General features: G+C 40.0%; 1 non-coding gene across 1 annotated transcript; it reads right to left on the bottom strand.

The window, feature by feature from the left end:
* Positions 1–12,962: 12,962 nt before the first annotated feature.
* On the bottom strand, positions 12,963–13,081 carry LOC126877732 (5S ribosomal RNA). Its single transcript, XR_007695279.1, has one exon. It is a non-coding gene; the product is annotated as a 5S ribosomal RNA (ribosomal RNA).
* Between the last annotated feature and the right edge of the window lie 10,253 nt (positions 13,082–23,334).

The raw sequence follows: 23,334 nt of genomic DNA, 5'->3' as shown, positions 1-23,334 counted from the left end.
CTCGATTATTCGATTATAGATTGTTAAACATTGTTTGTTAAGGAAGCCGAATTGATTTTTTATTAGGATTACGTTATTTATTTTTTTTTTTTTTTTTTTTTTTTTTTTTTTTTTTTTTTTTTTTTTTTTTTTTTTTTTGTTCAAAAGGAGACTAGGGGGTTATTTATGATTATTTCGAATATTTTGGTTATGTTGGGTAGGAGACTTATATATCGCAGGTTTGAGGGTGAGAAGCGGTCTTTATTTTCTTTTCTTTTGTGATGGCTGCTAATATTATTAAAGAGCACTGTTTAATATCATTTTATTTTGTTGGTTAACCGTTTGAGCAAAATGTTCGGGACGTCGTCGAAAGCGGATGATTTTTTATTGTTTAATTTAGAGGAAATGATTTTTAGTTGATTATAATTTGTAAAGTAGTTTATTTCTGTGTCTGGTTGTTTGGGGTTGTCCGAGGTGTTTTCATTAGAGAATATGAAGACTGCCTTATTTAGCGATATGTCTCGCTCTATTTTATTTTTCAGTTTATTTGTTTCGGAGATAATAATTCTCGACCCAGGTGATCGTTGTGTGTGTCTGTTTTGGAAAAGTGAGTGCCGATAACGTATAGTTTTTCCGTTGTTTTACATGTTGTGAAATAACTAGACTCCATGTTTTTATCGATGTTCTGTATCGCTATACCTGCATCTTGGAGGAGGGGAGCTTTCTCTGGAGGTAGTTTGAAAGAAGGGATAGAGTTAGATTCTTTTTACCTAAAAGTTTGATTTGTCTGTGGGAACATGCTAGCTGAGTCTTTTTAGACATATTTTTTTTTATTTTATTTATCTTCTCTTTTTGTCGTAAGAATTTTGTTGTACTTTAGATTGTTTATTTTGGATAGTATGATGTAGCTTTTGTCTCGTTGTAGCTCGTTGTTGCTCGCTTTCGCAGTCAAGGCGCTATTTTAGAAGGGTACTCCAATAGCTAAAACGATTCTCTTCAACATTCGTAGCAGTATTTCTAATTTCCTACGCTACGAGTTTCTTGTAAGGATAATTGACGGATTTTAACGGCCCGAGCGGTCGAGCGCCGCCACTCTTACCCAATTACATCGAAGCCTCGCATTCACCCAGGTATCGTTCACGCTCTTCCAGCGAAGGATCTGCCCCGCACTTGGAGCGTATTCACGCAGTAAACGCCATCTTGCGGGCGAATATGCCGCGTGACGATTTTCTTGAAAACCAATCAGCGTGCGTATTTGGGGTCCTCCGTTTCGAGCCTTGTTGGAGTCTAACAACGGTATCGGCAGTCTCGTTCGAGTAGTTTAATCGTGAACATGTAGCAGCGAGTCAGTTTCCGTGCGTTCGAATCGCTAAACGTGGACTAAAGAACCGTTTCAATCTCTTAGCGCTCTTCAAGCGCTCGTGCAGGTGAAATCGTTTCGTCAGTCGCAACGATCAGTGATACTTTTCTGTGCTAGCTTCTTCGATGAGTCAATATCTTGAAGCATTCGTGGACATGGCTGCAAGCGTTGGTGGAGACAGAGTCGTTCCATCAGGCGTGACGATCAGTGGACAGTCCTGTGCGAAATCTTCAATTGTGAACAGTATCTCCAAGCATACGCGAAGGTAAGTATCATTTTAGTGAGCGAACGATTAGTAAACCGTCTCGTGCTGGTCTTTCAATTGCGAGCGGCATCGTCACGCGTGTATCGTTAATCATTCGTATCGTCGTACGATAATTCAGTCGCATTCGTTCAGTCGTACATCGCGTCGCGGCATTCGCTTCAGTTGCTTCCTATCGCATAATCGTCCGCAGTAAGTATTCCTAAATTTCGTCTTAATCGTCGAAAACAATTTGAAACTTTCTCATTGTTTGTTCTTTTTTTCCTTTTTTTTTTCTTTTTTTTTTTTTTTTTTTTTCCCAGTTTTAACTTCGTCAATTGTTCTTCGCGCATTGAGTCATTACTCTCCCTCGTAAATCTGTCACCCAAGATTAATTCGACGGGGAACGAGTTACAGAGCGCGGTATCGTCCGATATCAGAGACACGCGCGCATGTTAGACATATCGTTGTTTCTTTAACCGATTGAGTACCAAGCAGCGTGATCGCGGTGTTTAGATTTTATGTCGAAAAGTCCCAGTACATTTGAACGCTACGGACGACTGACGGTATTTTGTGTATTTCATTGTTATCTTAATAATTTTTATTGAACAAAATTTGGAATATTTATAAACTAATAGTACGCATATATAAAAATATAGATGTATTTCATAAAAATAACACATATGACGAGCGCTATTGTGCCGCTTGTTTCTCTCGCAATCGATTAAGAGGTTATCCTGCCGTTCCGGACTTTTCCACTGTCACGTAAAATAACAAAATAAAAAAGAAATTTGAGGTGAAAAATAAAAAAAGAAAACTTTATTTTTTTTTCTTTCTAACAACAATACACTTTACAATCTACTTCCGAACTCTAGGCGTGACTTTCTAAGACTGACTCTTATGATTTTACTTTCGATCGGATCCGATTACTTTCTTTTGTCATCCCTCAACATCCCCACCGTCCATGCATTTGCTAGGCGTCCGCGATCGTTGCCACGTGCTCTTTCTTCTAGAACCTTCGGTGGAAGGACCGTTCGGATGTTGATGGTTCATTAGGCACTTCAGCGATATACATTGTCGCCGAGTGCCGCCACATCTTTATCTCTATCGTCAGTCCGTCGGATTTGAAGTATGCCGATCGTCACACGACCGTGGTTTTTCAAAGACCCCTGGGACTCGAACGGTTAAATTATGTCAATATTATCAGCAAATAATTATTTTTCTATTTACTCTATATGATTTTCGAAACATTGAAAGATCACTATTACTCGACTACTTCAATATTGATTACGATACTTTTTTAATTGCGGTTAAATTTGTCACTACTGGTGTGAGAGACTGTAAAATTGATTCGAAATAGTATTTTACAGAGACTGATGAAACCGATGAGTCTATATATGTCGGGTCACGATTCGAATTTTGGGCGCGCGACGACTCTTCATGTGGACTAGCCATCGTTTCACAAAGCCGAGATTTTATTTACACGTATATACAGGTCTATCACTAAGCTTAACAAATAATAAGTACGACTAATAATAAGTCTAACAAACACTAAGCCTAATGAATAATACGATCTACGAATAATTAAATTAAATAGTACTATTAGCAATGTTTGAGTTCAAACGAATCCACGGTCACCGGGATAACTCCTTACTAAGCGAAACTAACTTAGACGCAAATGCGATCGTCGAAAATGCTCGATGTATCACTCTCCAAGGCAATCGCAAGAATGCCAGCCTCGTGGAGATTTTTCTCCCTGTACGATTGCATTTTGTTTTCTATATCCGTTTGGAAGCATCGAGAAGGTTCCAAACGCCGTTGCTAGGCACACTCGTTGGAAGCATCGAGAAAGTTCCAAACGCCGTTGCTAGGCAGTTTCTGCCTGGAGTTTTGATTACTAATACAATGTATGTCCCATTGCATCGGCACCTCCGAGGCAACATCACACGTGGCTCGGCCCGCTCTCGAGGCCGCATGCCGCCACAACCACATTTCTCGGAAAACACATACAACCACTCCAGACCTCCGTTAGATAAAACATCCATCCCGTGACCGTGGCTACGTTCAGCGACCGATTGTCACCTCGAACCCAATCTCGCTTATTACAAATCTTAAGCAATTACAACTATAATAAAGTCTAGGCTAAGGTACTAGAGGATGTTCCCAAAATTTCCAAGGAAAGGCTTCGGCTTTCCTTTCATCTCCGACATATAATTAAAAGTTATTTCTATTTCTGAATTTTCTTTCTGAATATTTCTTTTAAATACTATCTTAAGTAGTTGTTGGTCTACAGTACGAATAAAATATTTTGAATATGTAGTAAAAAATAAACTATCTTTATTTTCACAATGTGGTATATAAAATAAAGTATTTTATCTTTGTATTGTAAATAGTGTTTAAAATGTTTCTTAACGATGAAAATAGATTAAGCAGAAGAAGGTTAATATCAGGATGCAAGAAACCAAAATATTTAGAAATTAAATTCATGTTGTTTTTAACCCTGCTGCCGGGTCTCCGGGTCTCTTTGTTCTTACTGCTCTCCTTTCTTTCTCTAAGAACTTCTGTATTCTTTTGAACGTATAGAGCAAAATTTTATCTGACTCTTGAAACCGACATATTTGAGAAAAAAAAAAAAAAAAAAAAAAAAACGCGCGATCATAGCAAAATTTAGGGAACGCACTGATACAAAATTATATTATAAGACGGTAATATGACCCGCGTAGGAAAGCTGCAAAAGAAATAGCAGAGAGTGTTATAAATACATTGGAACATTTCAAAGAGAAAATAAGAGTTTGTAGAAATTTCACTAATGCCAAGATTTTCTTTGCGATAATAGAATGTACCGGTTCTTTGCAATGAAAGTTATTATGAAGGATACAGTAACGTACCGCTACATTTCCCCGGTCCTTAGTTAGAAGATAAAATAAAGAAAAACGAATCTTTGTATGCAAAGGTAACTTTCTTCTTCAAACTCTTACCGAATAATTTAGTTAAATGGAAGACCGCAGCAGGGTTAAGTGTGGTTATTCGCAAGTAACAAGCATTATAAAAAGTTTTCATCACTTTGATTACTCCTTTATGGGCAAACATGCAATCCGTTTCTTTTTTTCTTTTTTTTTTTCCATTTATTTAATTTGTACTTTACAATTTGGCTTGGACGCGTTGCCGTTCTTTCCTTGTATTTTTTTTTTTTCCTTTTTTTTTTCCTTTTTTTTAGTACTTGCCGATTTCTTCTTTGACCATTGGTATTTTTAGGTCTTGCGTATATCCTCGTTTCTGATATTCCATGGGGCGTTGACTACTGTTCTGAGTATTTTCTAGAAGCGATTCTGGTTTAGTTACCTTATTATCCTGGTTTTGGATATTTTCAATTTACTTTCTATGCTGAGTTTACAGTTTCGACTGTCTCCTTTTTATCCGTATTTTGTCTATAATTGATTTGGTATATGTTGCTTTCATGTAAGTTATGAGTCCAAGTGGAGTCTTAGTATTTAACTTGCTTTGTTTGTGTTATGTGCGTGCCATTCAATCGGATATTAGGTGGTTTCCGCTTTCGTATTGTAAATGTAATGTGGTTAAATTGACTGGGGTTTGCCTTTATCTTGCAGTCATTTTTCTATTTTTCTGATAAGTTCTGGTAGTAATATGTTAAGTTTATGTTGTCTATATGTTAAGTCTATATGTTTAAGTTTATAGTTGGCGAGACTTAAGTTTTGCATGTCTTAAAATCTTACAGATGTCCTTGAAACTTAAATTTTGAATGTTCTCGGAACATCTCTCCCGAAAGTCCTACGAATAATTCTTAAAGTTTATATTTCGAATATTTTACTAATATCCATTTCGTAAATCTAAAGAATTAAATATCAGATGTTCTAAGAACAACGGTTTTGTAGGTTTTACAGATAGAAATATCACTTTACAAATTAAATTAAACATTTACAGATTGAACCACAGATATTGCAAGAACAACCGTTTTCTAGGTTTCACAGTTAAGTTTTGAGTGCTGAAATGTTTTTAGAACATTCATTATAAAAGTACAAGGTTTCCAATTCCATGAATTTTTCCAATTTCCGCAAAGTTTCCATGTTTAGGCTATACACGCACTAGAAATTCTAATTTCAGGAAGTAGTAATGCAATAAATTGTGGCGAAATTGACGCGAAGAATCGGTGTCTAACTATTCATAGTTAGAACAAGATGTTCTGGAAAGATATGCTGCCAGACGAAAGTAAATGATTCCCTATTCAAAAGTAAGTCCAAAATGTACAATGACAATTTTTGATACAAAGTTTTGTTTTCGGAAAAATTGACGCTGAAGTTTCGTCGAGTACGCATGCACTTGAAATTTAACGATATCAATCTGTTATCATAAAATTTCTGCATATCAAGAAACGTGACTTCTTTTAGCTTTAAAACATGCAACAATTTATTTGTACGTCTATGAGAGAGTGATACAATGTATGACAATGGTCGCGTAATGCTAAAACATTGCATTTTCTCGATTATTCGATTATAGATTATTAAAAATAGATTGTCAAGGAAAGTAAAAAATATTGGAAAAATAAAAAAAAAGCCAACACCACACGGAGTTCCCAGGCGGTCACCCATCCAAGTACTATCCGTGCCCAGCGCTCCTTAACTTTCGTGATCGGACGAGAACGAGTGCTTTTTTTTTTTTTTGTTTTTTTTTTGTTTTTTTTTTTTTTTGTTTTTTTTAAAATATGTTGAGGTGATATGTCGTGATAGGGTCGGAAGGAAAACTCAGATTTACTCAACGATAAATGTTTATTCACTGTAATATCAATGAGTACACTTGGCGCAGGACTCGCGATTATATTCGGTTCGCGAATGCGCGGTTATAAGTTCGAGCTTGGATAGCTATGATTCGAGATGCGCTACGAGTGCGGACAATGATTGCACGAGATGTCGAGAGCTTAGGTAATTATTCGACTCGAACCGTGTAAGTATAACGATCGTGATATGTTGACTCGCTGTAATAGACTGACTTTTTTGTCGCGATGCTGCTGCGGAGGAAGACTGCGTTGGGATGTGTCTAAGGATGCGAAGGCATCGGATTCGTTGAGAAAAGCTTTGGTTCGGAAAGTGAGGGAAATGAAATGTACGTTAATGTTTATTGGCTAATTCGTGTTGGTCGTTGGAAAAGGATGCTAGCTGCCCTTGAGTTGAGAGGGTGTCGCTAGCGGGAAGCATCGTACGTGAGAGATAGCAGATTTCTCGCGTGTCCCCGTGGTAGGTGGTCGACTTCGAGACTGATAAACAAAGACTGTTTGTCTCTTTGGAGGACCTTAGCTAAAATAAATCCCAAGATTTATAGCGGTCCTTGGGCTAGCTGGAAATATTCGGTACGAATGTATCGACATCTGGCAATCATCTTGTCCGCAGGTATATAGGGTCTTTGTGTCGTGCGTCACGCGACGTGAACTGTTGGGAAGTTTACTGTCAAGTGCCGCCACAATGTTTATTAAACCCAAGATACAATTTTAAATACATTTTGGTATTGGCAATAAACGGTGAATTTATGTAATGATATCTTAGGCAAAGGTACCGATACGCAACGGTACGACGTAGCCATGCTATAATATGTGTCGGCGCTTTACATTTTTCCTGATTAATATAATTTTTTGGTTTAAGCCGCTGGAGGGAGCGAAGCTTCTATATGATTTTGTTTTTATTTGTTTTTACTGTCCTGAAAACTGGGTCGCAAAACAGGACGCTTCGGTAGTATATTTTTGGGGGCTGTGAAATTTTGGGGAGGGGTGGGATGAGGGGAAGGGGGAGGGGGATGTTAAATAGGTTTCTTTTAAAAGAAAGAGAATTACAATAATTACAATGTTTGCACCTGTGTTGTACGGGGGCAGAATTGAGTTTTATCGGTTCAATGGATTTTCTCTCTTATTTTATTATGGATTCAGTATCCAGCAATATTTTTTTGTATTTTTTCTATGTTTGTCTTTAGTGTCTTTCAGACACTTTTCAGGGCCATGTTGTATCTCCACCTAGTGTCTGCGGTCTGTCCATTTAGGTTTTCTTCGTGAAGTATAGTTTTGATCCCTATTTTTCTTTTTCTTTTTACGTGATAAATTATTGGAATATTATTTTGGTCCTGGAGGTAGTTTTTTTCGTCAAGGTATAGGAAAGCTTCTGGCGGGATGTAGCCTGTTGTCAGAGTGTTTTTGTAATATGCGTCATTTGGAAATAAGCAACTGAAGATTAAACTATTTTCTTTTATCTTTGCCGCTTGCGCGAAGTGGTTTCTTATTAGCTTTAGGATGTGACAGTCTATGCGGTGAACGTTGGCTAGGTCGTATATTATTTTGTTTTTTATATATTTTTTGAATCCGCTGTGTTCGGGGATCTGTAAGTACTCAAGCAAGCCCTGATGCATTTTCTTTCGAATATGCGAATTTTTTCCATTTGGGAGGCTGATATGTTGTACCAGATTGGGCAGCCGTAGGTTATGATCGGTCTGATTAGCGCTTGATAGCATAGAATTTTTACTTTGCTGTCGAGATGTTTGGAGTAGAATAGTTTTTTTATTTTCCAGAATGCTTTATTGGCCTTAGTAAGTTGAATTTCGGTGTGCTGCTTGTAGTTTAATTTATAGTCTATACCTATACTCCTAGGTATTTTACGCAATTTTTGTGTGGTATGAGAGAGAGAGAGCCCCTTTGTCTGTTTTTTCTCTTAGTTGAAATTTTTTGCAGTATTCTCTTTCTATTGGGCCGATTTCACTTGACTTGGGTCTAAACAGTATGGTTTCGCATTTGCTTATTGTTGCGCATTGTTGATTTTTAATTTCCATGCGTGGTAATAGTCGTTTATTTTCTCGAAAAGTTCTTGGAGTTTCGTTTTTATTGTTTTGATTTTGCGGCCTGTTACGTAGATGATTAGGTCATCTGCGAAGGCTATGGAGCGTTTATGGGTGGATGTATTGAGATTAAAGAGATTTAGTAAGTCACTGTTGTAAATACTGAAAAGTAACGGGGAATTTACTGCACCTTGTTGTAGACCGTTCTTTATGGAGAATTCTTTGCTTGATGAGTGTGAACCTTCAGTCATTACGAATGTTCTGCTTGTGATCATGTCCCAAACTATTTTAATCAGGTATTTAGGAAAATTTTTCTTGATCAATTTGTATATGAGACCTGGGATCCAGACTGTGTCGAAAGCTTTTTCGAGGTCTATTAAGCAGGCGGCTACTCGTTGTTTTGCGTTTTAGAGCCCAGCAGATGTCCGACGTAAGTTTGTTTATTGCGTGAATTGTGGAGTGTTTGTGTCGGAAGCCGAATTGGTTCTCTGGTATTATGTCATTTTTTGTGCAGAAGGAGGTTAGGGGGTTAGGTTGTTTATGATTATTTCAAATAATAATTGCTTATGTTGGGGAGGAGACTTATGGGTCGTAGGTTTTCGGGCGATGAGCCGTCTTTATCTTTTTTTGTTATAGCTATCAATTTGGCTTTTTTCCATTTTCTGGGGAAATATGTGTTGTTTAGAGCATTGTTGAAGAGTACTGTGTAGTACCATTTTATTTTGTTCGGTAGGCGCTTGAGTAAAATGTTTGGGATGCCGTCGAAGCCGGAGGATTTTTTGTTGTTTAGTTTGGAGAAGATTGTGTTTAGTTGATTGTAATTTGCGAAGTAGTTTATTTCTGGATCTGGTTGTTTGGGGTTGTCTGCGGTGTTTTCGTTTGAGAATGTGCAGACTGTTTTGTTTAGCGTTTTGTCTTGTTCCATTTCATTTTTGAGTTTGTTTGTTTTGGGCGATGATAATTCTGTTTAGTTGTTCTCGGCCCATGTGTTCGTTTTGCGTATGTATTTTGGAAAAGTGGGTGCCGATGATGTCTAGTTTTTCTATTGTTTTAGGTATTATGAAGTTACCCTCGGCGTCTTTGATGGTGTTGTGTATCGTTATACCTGCTTCTTGGACGAGGGAGGCATTTTCTGGGGGCAATTTGAGAGGTGGGATGGGGTTTTGTTCTTTTGGTCTAAAGATTTGATTTATTTGTGGGAACATGTTGGCTGAGTCGTTTTTGGAGATGTTTTTTATTTTGTTTGTCCAGTAATGGTTTATAGAAATTGCGAATTCTTGTTTCAGTTGCGCTTTTATTCTGTGTAGTAGGAACTTTAGGAATTCTAATTCTTCTCTTTTGTCGTAAGAATAGTAAAATTTTATATTGTTTATTTTGGAGAGTATGTAGCTTTTATCTCGCTGTAGATCTTTTATTTTATTGTTTATATAGGGCTCGCATGAATTTTTTTGTTTTATGATTGGCACGGATTTTTGGAGAGCGATTTGTGTGTGTTTTTCTATTTCGTCTAAGAATGAGTCGATTTGTCTGTTTGTTAGGTTGACGTTGTTGTAGATCTTTAGGTCGCAGTTTTGTTCGAGTGTGTTTTGGAACTTTTTCCAGTCTGTCTTTTTGTAGTTGTACCTGGGTGTCTCGGTCTGGGTTTCGAGCGTTAGGAAGTCAGATGTGTTTTTGTTAATTTGAAATACTAGGGCGTTATGGTCACTGTCATAGGCTAAGGTGTTACTTTACGGTGTTATTTGGACGTAGGTTTTGGAATTTTAGTCGCGCATCTGCTAGGCATATGGTATCTGCTAGGCATAGTCCAGGTATGAGCCTCCTTTTGGGTAAGAGGGTAGCTCGGAGCTGTATAAGTTTGTTTTGTAGTGGATGCTTTTATTGTCTAGCCAGTTTCTAATGAAGTTGCCTCTCGTGTTGTTTATTTCGTTTTTCCAGCTTGTATGTTTCGCGTTAAGGTCTCCTGCTATTATATAGTAGTTTTCCGGTTTGTTGAGCTGCAAGAGTTCGAAAAGATTATTGAATTCGTAGTTAAATTCTTTCTGGTTTCCGTAGGTTGCGTAGGCTGCAGTGATGAATAAATTTTCCTTATTGCTTATTTTTATTTTTATGATCGTTGTTTCTAAGGTTCTGAAACTTATTATCTGTTATTTTATCAATTAGGATCGTTTTGTATTTTATAGGGTTTTTTTTTTTATCTTTTCTTGATCGCTGTTCCTCCTCCTTGACTGGCGTTCGGTCTGTCGTGTCTTATCATGGTGTAGTTTTTGAAGTGTACATTGTGTCTTTTGTTTAGTTTTGTTTCTGAGATGAGTACCATATCGGGGGCTTCTTTATTTATTTATTTATTTATTAGGGTTAGCATACTGTATCTTTTTTGGTTTGAAATTAAAGAGTTGGCATTTATTGCAATTATTTTCAGATGTTTTAGGTTAAATTTATGTGTTTTTTGCTGTGATTGTCGGTTTGGCGTGATTTGGTTATTCGTCGTCTGTACTATTGAAAGTGCTGAAGATGGCGTCGAACCTTTCTTCGTGCGTTGATAGTGTATTTTTTATTTCGTTTAATTGCATTTGTTGTTCTTTTATCGCTTGGAGAATACCTTTTTTAAAGTCTTCGATAACGTTTATAATGTTTAGATGGGGGGAGTTATCGGTTGTGATTGGGCTTTGGCTTGGACGCGGATCTAAGTTTGCCGATTGTGGGAAGATTTTGGTTATTTGATTTAGTGTTGTTTGCTGCTTCACTACGTCAGAGAACTTTAGTTCTGGGACGTATTTGCGGCTTATTCGGGCAATTCGTTGTGTCTTTGCTTCCTTGTCTTTTTTTATTTTATCGGCTAGCTTCTTACGAAGCTCTACGAGTTTGGGGCAACCTTTGTATGACGCGGGGTGTCCGTAGTTTTTACAGTTGACGCAGAATATTTTGTCTTTGGTTACTGCGTTTTCCCTTTTTATTTTGCAGTCGCCTGGGCCATGGGGCTCACTGCATTTAACACAGCGGTAGTTTAGGTTGCAGTTTTGCGCTGTGTGGCCTAGTCGCTGGCATTTGTGGCATTGAGTTATGTCATCCTTTTTTTTTTTTTTTTTATTATTTCTTCCCATTTTATCTTGTAGTAGTTAAAATAGTTTATTTTTAGTAGGTTGCTTGTATTATGTAAATAATACGGGGGATAGCTGTATTATGTAAATTGGGAGCAATATGTTGTTCTCCCTTGATCTTTTTGTCGTGAATCGTGTGACTTTTAATGAATTTTACGTCGTCAATGTGCAAGGCTTGTAGGTCTGTAAGTATTTCTGTTTCGGTGTAGCTATTGTCTAAACCTCTTTTAACAAGTATGTATGGTGTTTCTCTGTTTCGGGTGTATACGTGTAGAAGGTTGTGTTAGCTGAGAGGAGAGTTTGTTTTGCTTTATGGAAATCGGGTAGGTTTTGGAGGTAGAGTGCGTGTTTACCTGCGTGTATTCTTTTAATGTGAAATTGTTTAATGTCCGCTACTTTCTCTATGAGCGTTACGGTGTCCTTGGGGTCTTGTAGGATTATGTTGATGGGTGGCGGCCTGTTGTCTCTTGTGGTGGGTGGGGTGCTCGTACGCTCCTTCGCGGAGCATCCGGTGGGGCGTCCGTCAGGTGCTCGGTCCCCCCTTGGCGGTGTTGGAGGCGCCGGGCCTCCTGGGTTGTACGGTGGGGTGCGTCGCCCCTGCTGCGCCGATTGTTCCGGTGGCGTGGTGGGACCGTGTCTTCCCGTTTTGCCTCGTAATCTTTCGTTTTTCTTTCTTATTTGATCTAGCGTTGAGTTCCAAGTGGAGTAGTTTGATGGTCCCGGTTGTGGATGAGGCTCTGGTTCAGATTGTAATTTCGTTAGCCTTTTCTTCTTGGCTGGGGTGATAATCTACAACTGTGTTTCCTAGGATGTTTGCTAGACTCTTTGCCCTGGCAACCAGGTTAGGTTGTGGGTTGAGTTTCCGCGTCTTTTGAGCGGGGAGTCTTAAGATACTGTTGATTTCCCTGGCTGTTTTATGTGTAATTATTTTTCTCTTGATGGCTTTTTTTATTGGGTCTACGGTGGGTTCCGTTTCGTTGCTCTTGGCTTCGTTATCGGTGGCTTTTATTTTTTTGTACAGTTTTATTTTGTCTTATCTTATTTTATTTTCTTTTTGTTCTTATTTGTATTTATGGAGATGATGTGGATGCAGTATTTTTCACTTTTTTGTCACTATTTTGTCACTTGATCCTTCTACTTTAGTGGATGTTAGTCTACTCCGACGCGCGCTCCGAGGGGTCCGTCCCGCTCGGCGGTCAACAGTCGACTCGACGAGAACGAGTGCACTCAGCGCGGTATGAGCGTTGGCTGAAATTAATAGTTTTCTTATTTGTTTTCCATGGTCAAAAAATAGAATATTTAAAGAAACATAGGTGTGTGCCAAAATGAGAATGATACAATATGCATGATAATGATCGCGTAATGCTAAAACATTTCTCTTTCTCGATGCTTCGATCGTAGATTATTAAAAATAGATTGTCAAGAAAAGTAAAAAAATATTGGAAAAATAAAAAAAAGCCAACACCACACGGAGTTCCCAGGCGGTCACCCATCCAAGTACTATCCGTGCCCGGCGCTGCTTAACTTTCGTGATCGGACGAGAACGAGTGCACTCAGCGCGGTATGAGCGTTGGCTGAAATTAATAGTTTTCTTATTTGTTTTCCATGGTCAAAAAATAGAATATTTAAAGAAACATAGGTGTGTGCCAAAATGAGAATGATACAATATGCATGATAATGATCGCGTAATACTAAAACATTTCATTTTCTCGATTATTCGATTATAGATTGTTAAACATTGTTTGTTAAGGAAGCCGAATTGATTTTTTATTAGGATTACGTTATTTATTTTTTTTTTTTTTTTTTTTTTTTTTTTTTTTTTTTTTTTTTTTTTTTGTTCAAAAGGAGACTAGGGGGTTATTTATGATTATTTCGAATATTTTGGTTATGTTGGGTAGGAGACTTATATATCGCAGGTTTGAGGGTGAGAAGCGGTCTTTATTTTCTTTTCTTTTGTGATGGCTGCTAATATTATTAAAGAGCACTGTTTAATATCATTTTATTTTGTTGGTTAACCGTTTGAGCAAAATGTTCGGGACGTCGTCGAAAGCGGATGATTTTTTATTGTTTAATTTAGAGGAAATGATTTTTAGTTGATTATAATTTGTAAAGTAGTTTATTTCTGTGTCTGGTTGTTTGGGGTTGTCCGAGGTGTTTTCATTAGAGAATATGAAGACTGCCTTATTTAGCGATATGTCTCGCTCTATTTTATTTTTCAGTTTATTTGTTTCGGAGATAATAATTCTCGACCCAGGTGATCGTTGTGTGTGTCTGTTTTGGAAAAGTGAGTGCCGATAACGTATAGTTTTTCCGTTGTTTTACATGTTGTGAAATAACTAGACTCCATGTTTTTATCGATGTTCTGTATCGCTATACCTGCATCTTGGAGGAGGGGAGCTTTCTCTGGAGGTAGTTTGAAAGAAGGGATAGAGTTAGATTCTTTTTACCTAAAAGTTTGATTTGTCTGTGGGAACATGCTAGCTGAGTCTTTTTAGACATATTTTTTTTTATTTTATTTATCTTCTCTTTTTGTCGTAAGAATTTTGTTGTACTTTAGATTGTTTATTTTGGATAGTATGATGTAGCTTTTGTCTCGTTGTAGCTCGTTGTTGCTCGCTTTCGCAGTCAAGGCGCTATTTTAGAAGGGTACTCCAATAGCTAAAACGATTCTCTTCAACATTCGTAGCAGTATTTCTAATTTCCTACGCTACGAGTTTCTTGTAAGGATAATTGACGGATTTTAACGGCCCGAGCGGTCGAGCGCCGCCACTCTTACCCAATTACATCGAAGCCTCGCATTCACCCAGGTATCGTTCACGCTCTTCCAGCGAAGGATCTGCCCCGCACTTGGAGCGTATTCACGCAGTAAACGCCATCTTGCGGGCGAATATGCCGCGTGACGATTTTCTTGAAAACCAATCAGCGTGCGTATTTGGGGTCCTCCGTTTCGAGCCTTGTTGGAGTCTAACAACGGTATCGGCAGTCTCGTTCGAGTAGTTTAATCGTGAACATGTAGCAGCGAGTCAGTTTCCGTGCGTTCGAATCGCTAAACGTGGACTAAAGAACCGTTTCAATCTCTTAGCGCTCTTCAAGCGCTCGTGCAGGTGAAATCGTTTCGTCAGTCGCAACGATCAGTGATACTTTTCTGTGCTAGCTTCTTCGATGAGTCAATATCTTGAAGCATTCGTGGACATGGCTGCAAGCGTTGGTGGAGACAGAGTCGTTCCATCAGGCGTGACGATCAGTGGACAGTCCTGTGCGAAATCTTCAATTGTGAACAGTATCTCCAAGCATACGCGAAGGTAAGTATCATTTTAGTGAGCGAACGATTAGTAAACCGTCTCGTGCTGGTCTTTCAATTGCGAGCGGCATCGTCACGCGTGTATCGTTAATCATTCGTATCGTCGTACGATAATTCAGTCGCATTCGTTCAGTCGTACATCGCGTCGCGGCATTCGCTTCAGTTGCTTCCTATCGCATAATCGTCCGCAGTAAGTATTCCTAAATTTCGTCTTAATCGTCGAAAACAATTTGAAACTTTCTCATTGTTTGTTCTTTTTTTCCTTTTTTTTTTCTTTTTTTTTTTTTTTTTTTTTCCCAGTTTTAACTTCGTCAATTGTTCTTCGCGCATTGAGTCATTACTCTCCCTCGTAAATCTGTCACCCAAGATTAATTCGACGGGGAACGAGTTACAGAGCGCGGTATCGTCCGATATCAGAGACACGCGCGCATGTTAGACATATCGTTGTTTCTTTAACCGATTGAGTACCAAGCAGCGTGATCGCGGTGTTTAGATTTTATGTCGAAAAGTCCCAGTACATTTGAACGCTACGGACGACTGACGGTATTTTGTGTATTTCATTGTTATCTTAATAATTTTTATTGAACAAAATTTGGAATATTTATAAACTAATAGTACGCATATATAAAAATATAGATGTATTTCATAAAAATAACACATATGACGAGCGCTATTGTGCCGCTTGTTTCTCTCGCAATCGATTAAGAGGTTATCCTGCCGTTCCGGACTTTTCCACTGTCACGTAAAATAACAAAATAAAAAAGAAATTTGAGGTGAAAAATAAAAAAAGAAAACTTTATTTTTTTTTCTTTCTAACAACAATACACTTTACAATCTACTTCCGAACTCTAGGCGTGACTTTCTAAGACTGACTCTTATGATTTTACTTTCGATCGGATCCGATTACTTTCTTTTGTCATCCCTCAACATCCCCACCGTCCATGCATTTGCTAGGCGTCCGCGATCGTTGCCACGTGCTCTTTCTTCTAGAACCTTCGGTGGAAGGACCGTTGGGATGTTGATGGTTCATTAGGCACTTCAGCGATATACATTGTCGCCGAGTGCCGCCACATCTTTATCTCTATCGTCAGTCCGTCGGATTTGAAGTATGCCGATCGTCACACGACCGTGGTTTTTCAAAGACCCCTGGGACTCGAACGGTTAAATTATGTCAATATTATCAGCAAATAATTATTTTTCTATTTACTCTATATGATTTTCGAAACATTGAAAGATCACTATTACTCGACTACTTCAATATTGATTACGATACTTTTTTAATTGCGGTTAAATTTGTCACTACTGGTGTGAGAGACTGTAAAATTGATTCGAAATAGTATTTTACAGAGACTGATGAAACCGATGAGTCTATATATGTCGGGTCACGATTCGAATTTTGGGCGCGCGACGACTCTTCATGTGGACTAGCCATCGTTTCACAAAGCCGAGATTTTATTTACACGTATATACAGGTCTATCACTAAGCTTAACAAATAATAAGTACGACTAATAATAAGTCTAACAAACACTAAGCCTAATGAATAATACGATCTACGAATAATTAAATTAAATAGTACTATTAGCAATGTTTGAGTTCAAACGAATCCACGGTCACCGGGATAACTCCTTACTAAGCGAAACTAACTTAGACGCAAATGCGATCGTCGAAAATGCTCGATGTATCACTCTCCAAGGCAATCGCAAGAATGCCAGCCTCGTGGAGATTTTTCTCCCTGTACGATTGCATTTTGTTTTCTATATCCGTTTGGAAGCATCGAGAAGGTTCCAAACGCCGTTGCTAGGCACACTCGTTGGAAGCATCGAGAAAGTTCCAAACGCCGTTGCTAGGCAGTTTCTGCCTGGAGTTTTGATTACTAATACAATGTATGTCCCATTGCATCGGCACCTCCGAGGCAACATCACACGTGGCTCGGCCCGCTCTCGAGGCCGCATGCCGCCACAACCACATTTCTCGGAAAACACATACAACCACTCCAGACCTCCGTTAGATAAAACATCCATCCCGTGACCGTGGCTACGTTCAGCGACCGATTGTCACCTCGAACCCAATCTCGCTTATTACAAATCTTAAGCAATTACAACTATAATAAAGTCTAGGCTAAGGTACTAGAGGATGTTCCCAAAATTTCCAAGGAAAGGCTTCGGCTTTCCTTTCATCTCCGACACGGCCATCCTGACTATCACACGTCCTCGGGTGTACCTTCGTCAACAAAACAAAAGGAAACAGGATTAGTATCATTGTGATTAGCATTCAAAGTGCCAGTTGCATTCTGCGTGCTTTCAGTCGGGTCGTAATGACATGACGGACCATTCTCGATTTCACACCCAAATGGGTCTCATCCTTCGAATCGCACATACTCTCAAAGTTCGTTACATAACCAGCTTCGTAACACGATCGCTGTCAACACTAGACCGCCTCCAGCCTCGTGACATTGTCACTGCCGGTACTAGACCGCCTCCAGCCTCGTGACATCGTCGCTGTCGGTACTAGACCAGCTCCAAATCCGTGACATTGTCGCTGTCGGTACTAGACCAGCTCTAACCTCGTGACATTGTCGCTGTCGGTACTAGACCAGCTCTAACCTCGTGACATTGTCGCTGTCGGTACTAAACCGGCTCCCAGCTTCGTGACATTTTCGCTGTCGGTACTAAACCGGCTCCCAGCTTCGTGACATTTTCGCTGTCGGTACTAAACCGGCTCCCAGCTTCGTGACATCGTCGCTGTCGGTACTAAACCGGCTCCCAGCTTCGTGACATCGTCACTTCCAGTGCCTGACCGCACTGAACTCCATCCCATGGCCGCACCTGGGCTCATATAATTCTACGATCCTCTGGGATCGGGGTACTCACATCGCCATGGTCACTGTTCTCGTCATCACAACAGACATCCAACTCCGCAGGAATGCAACTATCCGGCATTTTCCTTAACCTGTCATGACTGTACTTGTATGACCTTTTCCCATCCAGTGTTTTCAAGGTATATCGGTCTCCTTCCAGGACCTCCGATATTACAAACGGACCCCTGAATTTTGGATCCAGTTTTGTCTGGTTCCTTTCTTCATTTTGGCGTAGTACCAAATCACCGGGATTAAACCTAACTACTTTAGCTTTGGTTTTATCGAATCTCTCTTTGGCATACCTAGCACTAGTTTCCATCTCTTTTATTGCCTGTTGTCTTACACTGGAGATATCTATTTCTTTTTCCTCGATGTTATCAGGTAGTAATAAGTCATACGGTCTTGCTGCTCTACCAATCAATAACTCTAAAGGACTCGATTTGGTTACGCGGTTGATGGTGCAATTCAAAGCCAATTGCATCTCCCCGATCGCGTCTTGCCATGAACGCCCGGTCGTTTCTACCGTTGTGAACATATTTTTTAACGTGCTCATAACACGTTCTACTTGGCCATTGGCCCTACTTGCACCGGTCGCGATCAAATGAACTTTGATTTGTTTGCTTGCACAGAATTCTTGAAATTCCCGGCCCGTGAAACATCTACCCTGATCTGCTATTACCCGACAGGGACTACCGAACAAAAACACGGCGGACTTAAGTGCCTTGATAACGCTAAGCGAATCCAATTTGCGTGTGTGATGTAAGTGCACGAATTTCGTAAAGGCATCGATCAAGACGACGACATACTCTTTCGAGTCATTCTTGCCACTCAGCTTGCCCGTTATGTCCATGTGCACCGTATGCCACGGTATGCCGGTCTTAGGTATAGGATGCAGTTCAGCCTGTATTTTACCTGAACTAGCCTTCGAAACTCTACAAGCATGGCAGTTCTCGACAAATTTGCGAACGTACTTCGCCATTCCCTCGAACCAATAATACTCATAGAGCTTCTCGAGCGTTTTATCCCATCCTAAGTGCATAATTGACTGATGCACATGGTTGATGACGGACCATCTAAAACCTCTCGGAACAATGGGTAAGCAAAGGGTTCTGCCCTTTCGTTGTATTTTACGGTAAAGTGTACCGGATCGCAGTTCGTAGGTATTCGCGATATCTTCCGCGAGCTCTTCGTTCTGCAAATTATTAACGATTTCGGAGATTTGCGGATCGCGACGTTGTTCCGCTAATAGCCAATCCTCGGAGATCTCGGCCAGATTAATCTCTTTCTCTGCGACCTTGTCTATCATACGGCGATTCAAGTCTACGGGGTTTCGCGAAAAGAAATCTACGTAGGCCATTCGTTTACCCTCTCGATACATGATGTCAAAATCGAATGTTTGCAAATAAGCCCACCACCTATAAACCCGGTCGTTTAAGTTTACTTTGTTGCTGGAGGCTTTCAAAGAATTACAGTCGGTAACTACTAAGAATTTCCGTCCATGTAAGTAGTGTCGGAAATGCTTGACGGCGCTTACTACTGCTAGTGTCTCCAGTTCGTACGAATGATACCTAGATTCCGCGGGACTGGTCCTTTTACTATAATATTCGATGACTCTGTTTTCCTTTTCGACTTTGTGCATTAAAATAGCTCCATACCCCTCCGAACTAGCGTCGGTATGTAGCTCTATGGGACGATTGGGATCAAATATCATTAACACCGGCGCGTCGGTCAGAACGGAAATTATCTGTTGTCTTATCTTTTCGTGCCTGTCCGTCCAAGTTACGTGCTTGTTACTAGAAGTGAGTGCGTACAAGGGTTTCATCACTTGTGAAAATTTAGGAATAAATTTTCGGAAGTAAGAGGCCAAACCTATAAACTGCCTAAGCTGTGTGACGGTCGACGGTGCAGGTAAAGAATTCAAAGCTTGTATTTTTCCCGGGTTTGGACGAACTTCTCCGTTACGAATTACATATCCCAAATAAAGTACCGACGTTTTCAGAAAAGAACATTTAGCGAAATTGAAAGAAAATCCGGCGTTTACGAGAGTGTTTAGTACAGTGTGCAACCTTCCTAGAGCTTGATCTATTGAGTCGGCGATTATTAGAACGTCGTCCAAATAAACAACGACATACGAATAAGCGAGGTCGCCTAAGGCCTTGAAAATGGCTCTCTGGAAAACGGCTGGTGCATTTTTCAACCCAAACGGCATCGTCACGTATTCGTATTGACCGTCGGGGGTAACGAACGCAGTATATTCCGTCGAGTTAGGATGAATGGGAATCTGATGAAATCCGCTAGCCATGTCCAGGCTAATGAAGTATCTCGCACTCTGCAATCTCGCGATTTGGTCAGCAATAAGGGGTAAGGGATACCGATCCGCGACCGTATTTTTATTCAGCGCTCGAAAGTCTACACACAATCTGTCTGAGCCGTCCTTCTTCTTCACGAGTATCATAGGGCTCGCGAACGGCGAATTACTAGGTTTTACGATTTGTGCTTTCATTAATTCGTCTATTCTCTCGCGTACTATTCTTCGCTCTTCCTCGCTAAGCCTGTAAGGGCTTCTCTGCACGGTGACGTTGGGATCAATTAGCCGTATTTCCAACTGACCCGTACTGACGCGAGTACGCGGGAAACCCGTAATGAATGATTCTTTAAATTTTTCGAGAACAGAGATTAATCGATCTTTGTCGTTACCGATCACATCAGTGTCAACCTCGTTAATGTTGACCGCATCTTCCGCGACTTTACCACAAGCGTTAACGACCTTTGTTTTACAAATAACGAGGCTATTTTGCGTGATATTTACGTCGAATCCCTGGCTCAAAATCTCGCGACCAATCATGATGTCGTATTTTAGGTAATCGTCGGCAAGGACATGAAAAACTATCTCCAATGTAAGACCGTTAATACAAACAGTGGACAAAATCTGAAGTGTACTCTTAATACAAGTATTCCCGATCCCCCGCATCACTACCACATCGGTTATTCTCTTACCCGAAAATTTCGAGGCTAGGGACTCTTTGATTAACGAACACTCGGCCCCAGAATCAAAGTAAAATGGATACGACTCACCCAGATGGCTTAATCTACCAGCCGGAGCTTCCACTACACAGGAGTCGATCCGGCGTTCGTCAATGGAATCGTAGTTTCTTTTCCGCGATGATGGGCAATTAGGCGCGATATGTCCCTCCTCGTGGCATTTGAAGCAGGTCACCTTCGACGATGCGGCTGGTCGTTTTTCCTTCGGGTTTCGTATATCCTGCTCCTTCCCCGTTTGTATTTGCAGGCGACACTCCGTTCTCTTATGTCCGAGAGCACCACAGCGGTAGCACTTAATCCGAGGAACTGATAGCCTGCTTCGTTTAGCTTCAGGTTCCGTTAGTGAATTTCTTGGCGAAAATGTCGGCTGATCGTTGTAAGGGAGAATCCTCATTTCATCATGAAATTGGTCCTCCGTCCTGATATTATTCGCGAGCGTTAGTCGCCGAAAGCGTCGATCTTGTGAACTCAGCATATAAAGGGCGAAGGCATTGATCACTTCGGGCATCGTTAGATCTTGCAACTTCATCTGCAGCATGGAGCGGAGGCGACTACCGTACGCTCCCGGGGATTCAGTCTCCGACGGTCGTTCTCTGGATATCCTTATTAACGCCGAAGCGGCTGTCTCTCTGCCACCAAAACGCGAAAGAAATTGTTCCTTAAACGTTGGCCAGGTAAGCTTTCCACCGCGCACCATTTGTGAAAGCCAATGCGCAGCAGGACCCCTTAGGGCGCGATTTAGAGCGGAAAGTAACGCACTATCTTGCATCGGGTGGTCTTTCAAAATCAAATCAGCATGAGAGCACCACGCGGATGGATCGGCGCCCGCACCTTCGGGGTCAAAACGTGGTAACGTTACATCCTTAGATTCCGTACTCGGTCTTTGCACCTCCGGTTTGTGCGCTAGCGTCTGAATTAACTCGCGCATAAGGACCATTTGCTCTTGTAGCACTTTAAACGGTTCTGATCCCACTTCTGATGTCGGGTCACGATTCGAATTTTGGGCGCGCGACGACTCTTCATGTGGACTAGCCATCGTTTCACAAAGCCGAGATTTTATTTACACGTATATACAGGTCTATCACTAAGCTTAACAAATAATAAGTACGACTAATAATAAGTCTAACAAACACTAAGCCTAATGAATAATACGATCTACGAATAATTAAATTAAATAGTACTATTAGCAATGTTTGAGTTCAAACGAATCCACGGTCACCGGGATAACTCCTTACTAAGCGAAACTAACTTAGACGCAAATGCGATCGTCGAAAATGCTCGATGTATCACTCTCCAAGGCAATCGCAAGAATGCCAGCCTCGTGGAGATTTTTCTCCCTGTACGATTGCATTTTGTTTTCTATATCCGTTTGGAAGCATCGAGAAGGTTCCAAACGCCGTTGCTAGGCACACTCGTTGGAAGCATCGAGAAAGTTCCAAACGCCGTTGCTAGGCAGTTTCTGCCTGGAGTTTTGATTACTAATACAATGTATGTCCCATTGCATCGGCACCTCCGAGGCAACATCACACGTGGCTCGGCCCGCTCTCGAGGCCGCATGCCGCCACAACCACATTTCTCGGAAAACACATACAACCACTCCAGACCTCCGTTAGATAAAACATCCATCCCGTGACCGTGGCTACGTTCAGCGACCGATTGTCACCTCGAACCCAATCTCGCTTATTACAAATCTTAAGCAATTACAACTATAATAAAGTCTAGGCTAAGGTACTAGAGGATGTTCCCAAAATTTCCAAGGAAAGGCTTCGGCTTTCCTTTCATCTCCGACATATAATTAAAAGTTATTTCTATTTCTGAATTTTCTTTCTGAATATTTCTTTTAAATACTATCTTAAGTAGTTGTTGGTCTACAGTACGAATAAAATATTTTGAATATGTAGTAAAAAATAAACTATCTTTATTTTCACAATGTGGTATATAAAATAAAGTATTTTATCTTTGTATTGTAAATAGTGTTTAAAATGTTTCTTAACGATGAAAATAGATTAAGCAGAAGAAGGTTAATATCAGGATGCAAGAAACCAAAATATTTAGAAATTAAATTCATGTTGTTTTTAACCCTGCTGCCGGGTCTCCGGGTCTCTTTGTTCTTACTGCTCTCCTTTCTTTCTCTAAGAACTTCTGTATTCTTTTGAACGTATAGAGCAAAATTTTATCTGACTCTTGAAACCGACATATTTGAGAAAAAAAAAAAAAAAAAAAAAAAAAAACGCGCGATCATAGCAAAATTTAGGGAACGCACTGATACAAAATTATATTATAAGACGGTAATATGACCCGCGTAGGAAAGCTGCAAAAGAAATAGCAGAGAGTGTTATAAATACATTGGAACATTTCAAAGAGAAAATAAGAGTTTGTAGAAATTTCACTAATGCCAAGATTTTCTTTGCGATAATAGAATGTACCGGTTCTTTGCAATGAAAGTTATTATGAAGGATACAGTAACGTACCGCTACATTTCCCCGGTCCTTAGTTAGAAGATAAAATAAAGAAAAACGAATCTTTGTATGCAAAGGTAACTTTCTTCTTCAAACTCTTACGAATAATTTAGTTAAATGGAAGACCGAGCAGGGTTAAGTGTGGTTATTCGCAAGTAACAAGCATTA

The sequence above is a fragment of the Bombus huntii genome, unplaced genomic scaffold (assembly GCF_024542735.1).
Source record: "Bombus huntii isolate Logan2020A unplaced genomic scaffold, iyBomHunt1.1 ctg00000230.1, whole genome shotgun sequence".
NCBI lineage: Eukaryota > Metazoa > Arthropoda > Insecta > Hymenoptera > Apidae > Bombus > Bombus huntii.
Note: the sequence above shows the minus strand (reverse complement) of the source record. Positions and strands in the feature narration are given on the sequence as shown.